This window comes from Acomys minous, assembly GCF_964271855.1.
Source record: "Acomys minous genome assembly, chromosome: 12".
NCBI classification, from domain to species: Eukaryota; Metazoa; Chordata; class Mammalia; order Rodentia; family Muridae; genus Acomys; species Acomys minous.
The window spans coordinates 6,435,434-6,441,433 of record NC_140493.1 but is presented as its reverse complement, the minus strand read 5'-3'; positions in this window follow the sequence as shown (position 1 = coordinate 6,441,433).

Genomic DNA, 6,000 nt, shown 5'->3' with positions numbered 1-6,000 from the left:
AATCAGTCAACGTTTTCAGTGCTGGTGTCTGGACCACTGTGTTGTCTGTTTAGTTCATCAGGGAGGAGGGGCCATTGCTCATACATCTGAAACTCGACGTCAGCCATGATGTTTATATATACCCAGGCAGGTCTCTGAGTCAATCAATCATACCAGGGTCCTAACTGTGGAAGTGTAGAACAGCCGGGACCCCCTGCCTTTCAGCAGAACAAAGAACCTGTTACAGAAGCTCACTAATTTTAGAAGAAAGAATTTCTTATTTTGGTCACAGCTGTTGGCATGCCAAGGGCCTCCCATTCTGCCGGATGACATGAGGAGGCTCTGCCAGAGGAGGCTTGGTCCTGTCTCGAGGATCTGGTGACATCATTTGCAGAATGACTAGCTGGTCAGGTATACGCTTTATGCATGGCGGATAGCTGCTGAAAATGGCTTGAGTGACTAAGGATGAGATTCCCAAGCTGACTTAACAGTTGGTTCTTAGAGAATGCCCTCTTTATGAGTTGCCCCACCTGAAGTGGAGAGATCAGTTTCCTGGAGCACATCCAATGTCACTGACCACCCAAAACAGGAGCACGCCAAGGGACATAGCAAGGCCCCCGGGCCCCGTGGATATATAACAGCCCTCCTTCCCTCTCACGTTTCAGGCATTTCAATGACTTTGCTCAGTTTATAAGGTTTCAGGACAACACTGCCTTTGGATGTCACTGTCACAATATGCTCGTGACTTCAGAAATGCCCTCCATTGGCTGCTGCTACAAGGATTCCATATAGCTTTGTGCAGGGGTCCCACCGGTTCATGAGAGAATGGCGACTCCTTCCCACGCCTTTTGGATCACTCCTCAGCGAGAAGAGGCCTCTTCAGCAGAGCCTTTGATCACTGACTATTTGATTGTTATAACAGAATCTATGGGGAACTGTGCTCAAATTTAAATTTCCCTCTGTCTCTCTGTCTCTGTCTCTGCCCCCCTCTCTCTGTATATGTATATATTTTTTTTTTAGACCAACTTTCTACTCTCCCAAAGGCTAGATTCATTGAGTTACTAAAACTTTCTTCTGAAAAATAATGCTAGTTACCCTTCTTGTTAATTTGCAGGCTGGTGTTTTACAGACAACATTTACTACCAGGACTTTAAGTTTAGCTGTTTCACTGCAGGCTTCCGACGATGCCCCTTGGTACCTCGCAGACGGAAATCTTGGGAAAAGCTATGTGCAGAATGAGATCATCTTGCGAAGTCCAGCAGTTGTTCCTTTGTTCGCAAACTTTAGAGTAGTTATTTTTGCTGACGGACAGTGTGCCCAGCAAGGGAAGGGCGCATGCTCCTGTGAGCCAGTGCGCATGCTCTGTGAGTCCGTGTATACAAACATTGGATTGTGCTGTTCCTCAACCAGTGGGATGTGAAAAATTGCTGACTATTCAGCTTTTTCAGTTATCTACCCCACTTTGTTTCCTACATAGTTGACAAGTAGCATTGGGCAACCATGGTACTGGAAACTAAATCAAGAAAGCCTTGTGCCAGGCAGACTACAGATTGGTCCTGGTCTGAGGCTGGTCGTCGGTCCAGTGCATTTGGAAGTCACTTAACTACTTGGCTGTATGAAATACAATTTTGTGTAATTTAGATGCCTTAGCCAATATTAACCCATGACTGCCAATGTGAGTTTAAATAATAGGGTTGTAGTAACATTTCAGGAGCCACAAAGAACTGTTTTTACCCCAATGTTAGTAAATTATAGCATAGCCTTTAAGCAAGCAAATACATTTTAAAAGCAGCCATCTGTTACAATTGTGCAGCATCTACCATTTTTCTTGGTTCTTCTCAATTTCTACAAGATAATTTTTTTTTTTTACTCTTATGTAGAAGTTGACTCATCAAGTGAATCTGCATGAACAACGCATCTTCTGGGTTTTGAACAGATCGTCTGAGCTTTCAACTCTCCCTTGCACTGCTATGACCCACTTCTTATAAGTAAGGCTCCCCTCCCTGCCACCTCTGTGTCTGAGCAGCGTCCACAGTTCCCTCATAGTGCTGGAAAGGTCAGTGTGAGCACATGGCTGATGCAGTGATATCATATTATCAACATCAATTTCATAAATGTGAGAATTTTTCTTGGTTCTGTCCCCTGTTGCATAACAGTACTTGGCATAATTATTCAGTAAATATTTCTTAAATGGATGATTGTTTTACCCCGTGGTGTGATCTTGTACTAGTGAGGCCTTTCCATAAAAGACAGAGAACAGTTCATTCTGGTACTATTGAAAATTTTGAGGAATGCGTAAGTTTGGGGAATTATTCACTCTTTTTTTTTTTTTTTAGCACATTGATCTTGTTGGATTTTAGAACCATAGCTTATAAATTACCTAAGAGGCCTCTGTGTTTACCTTTGCATCAGTGCAAATCTGGCCTTTGCATCTTCACTCTGAAGGACATTGCAATCAGAGAAATGATAAAGAAATGTCTGTCACAAGAGGCAGTCAGATGAAACCGTCTGTTGCAGGGAGAGAGCTAAGAAAGAGGACACTACAGGGATGCAGACCATGGCTTACAGGAGGAGAGTTCTGTCTGTGGCTTTCATAGGATGGGAAGAAGCTGATTTGGATAATCTATCATCTATCTATCTATCTATTTATCTATTATCTATCAATCAATCAATCCATCTATCTACTATCTATCTATCATCTATCAATAAATCTATCATCTGTCTATCGTCTATCTATCTACCTTTCATCTATCTACCTATTGTCATCTGTCTATCATCTTTCATCTGTCTATCAACAGAGAGTCAAGGACTGCTCTCATTTCACTGAATTTACATGTATTTTCATATGTGTGTACATATGGTATTTTATGTGTCACCCATCATATAATGATAACTAAGTGTACTGAATTTTTTTAGTAAGAAGTTTAGTTGAGTTTATTAAAGGAGGTTTTAATATACATTTTAGACACCAGGGCTAAGAGAAAGAAGCACTTTGGAAGAAAGGAAGGAAAGTCCAGAAGTAATAGTTATACGTAGACTTTTAAGGTACTGTCTTCAAAGAGATGCTAAAGAGTTTCAGTGAGGTTACAGGGTGGGTCCTGAGGTGTGTCTGATGGGACCATAGTTGACACTAGGTCATAGAGACACAGGAGTTTAGCCTGTTTTCTGTAAACAAAATTATTATTTGAGAGAGTCTCAGAATTATCTAGGAGAAGATTGAAGTTCTCCCTGAACTCCTATACAGCATGAAGTGTTGTTACTTTAATTCTGTTAACATAAACATTATCATCAAAAGTCTTACTTAGCTGTGGATCCTTTATGATTGGTGTGGCAAGATATGCCTATTAGTGTAACAGTGGAGTAAGTATTATAGGGGTAACAGGCTGCCTTCTGATTGTACTTAAAGTTTAACCCACAGAAGGAAACTCATACCTATAACTGTAACTTTGGCCAAGAATTCATGATTTGGGAGTTCACAGGCCCTGGGGATAAACCTATTTATATTCTGCTAAGTGGACATAGTTATAAAACTACCTTCTAAAGTCATATTTCTATACCCAAAGATTGGTGCAGTCCTCAGACCTCATCAGAAATATACCTCTATGTAGTGGATTAGTGGTTAAAGCAGAGACTCAAAACTGGTCAAAGTGCAGAGAGTAAGTGTCAGTAGGGTGCTGAGGCACAAATGGGACATCTATAATCACCCTCACACTTGTAGCTCAGGGACCATGTTGGAAGAGGGGAAGGGATGATTTTATGAATCAGAGGTTGGGAGGACTGTAGTGAAATAATGTCTCCTGGATGTGACTGGACTTCTCTACTCACAGACTAACAAACAGCAGGCTCTGCTTGCCAGCATGGATGTGGAGGGAGGCATGGGCCCCTACCACTAACGAAGAAGCTATTGACAGTTAGCTTCTGGAGGGAAGACAATCAGTTTTCTTTAAAGGCTTGGGTCCTAGTTAGATAATCTCAGCCCAGTGGGTGACTCCACACCCATGAACATACACACAATTGGCACAGATTGGACTCAACTGGTCACTTAAGAGGTGGGAGGGAGGCATGAGGGGGGAGGTTGTGGGTGGCTCTGGGAAGAGTTATATAGGGCAGAGTGGGGGACAAATAAGATGAAAACACGTAAGAGTCCTATATGGGACAGGCTGAACTGCTGGACCAATTGGGATCAGAAATGTTCTACAACGCTGCCCTGGAAGCTGTCCTGTTCTGATGGGTAACAGCAACTGAGGCGCCTCAGGCAGGAACATGGAGGATTCAAGATGTCAGCATCCAGCTTGCTGAGAGGAAAGAATCCTGTCAGGTCTGATCCAGCATCAGTGTCCTGTTCTTTTGTTCTGAAAACATAATTTCTCACAAGCCTTATACCGTTCTAACATTGTGATGGTATGAGGTGTGCGGGATGCACAGAGCAATTGAGGCTGGGTCTCTCCTCATTGTATGAGCAGAAGTAAGACATCTGCAAATCTTCCTTCATGCCATACTAAGAATGGTCAAGAGAATCTGTGACCAACATGAAGCCTTGTCTATGCATAAACCTTCATATCTCAATATTTCAACACTTAAAATTCACAGAATTTCAATATTTACAATATTTTGTTCAATTGTTTTTTAAATTATCTTTTATAAACATTTGTATATATGTGTGTCACATATATTGATGTTAAAGATAAGAATGAAAAATTAATGGGCATTTTGTTTTCAACAAAAAGGGACATTCAATTTTGAAGTTGAGTTAACTTAGACAAAAATTGAGTATAAAATATCTTCTTATAGACTAGATTCACACACACACACACACACACACACACACACACACAAAAGATGAAAGCATGCTGTGTGAAATTCCCAAAGGATTGATAAACATATATAAATAAATAAACAAATATCTCCATGTTGCCAAGATTCACAGTAAATGTTAATAACAGTGGGAGTTTTTTCTGCTAGTGAGAGGCTTCAAATAGATCTCAGAGTGGGAGGTCCGTTTCACTCTCCACATCCCATAATATCTTTGCTTTTCTATACTGTCTCAGAGAGTACAAATAACCGTCTCATTTTGGTGTAACCTACTAAGAAAGCCTTCTCTGCTTTGCATCTTGGGAGGCATATATATTACAACAGGACCATATCCGCACTTAGCATATAAGGAGCCAGTGCCAATTTGCATGAATTACACAGAATCCTAATGCTTACTAATTCACCCACTTCTGAAGCATGACCAAGCCCGGCAGTAGGACCACTACACTGTAGGCTTCATGCAGTCTGAGTGCTGCAGACCACCCGCAAACCCACTGGCTGAGGTAGAAGTACACCTTGTGTGCACAGTATGAAAATGCTCATTTTTTTTCAAGGCAGGCAGAGGTAGGCCAAGGCTTCTCACAGCAGGATCATCTGCCTGGCAGGTCTACCATATACATGCTACCAGTTAAAACTGGCAGAAATGTCAAAAGAATTTAATTGATCATTATGATATTCTGTATGAAAGAGGGCATGTATTGGCCATGTGTCATGTAATGTACATACCTTTAACCCTGTAAACTTTTACATAATGCAGGTAAAGATCAGATACACAGAGTTCTGTCCATTTCTACTAAGATACGTAGGAAATTAAATGTGCTAAAATGACTTTTAAGTAGTTGCCTGTAAAATGATTATTTAATAGACACTAACACTAACAGAGTTTTCTTATAGAAACTTTAGGATCTTTTACATATGGGATCATATGGTATGAAAATGAGGATGCCTTGAGGTCTTTGTTTCCTGCTTGTACCCTCTTTATTCGTTTCTCTTGTCTTATCGCTCCAGACAAGACTTTGGTGACTATACTGAGTAGAAATGGTGAAAATGGGCATCCTTGTCTGATCCCAAGATTTAGGGGAAACATTGAATTTTATTCCATTTAATATAATGCTACTTATAGGTGTGTAGTATATTGACTTCTTTTCTAGTAAGTGATGTTTCTTTTGTTTTAAGTTCCTTAGAATTTTTATCTTCAAAGGATGATGT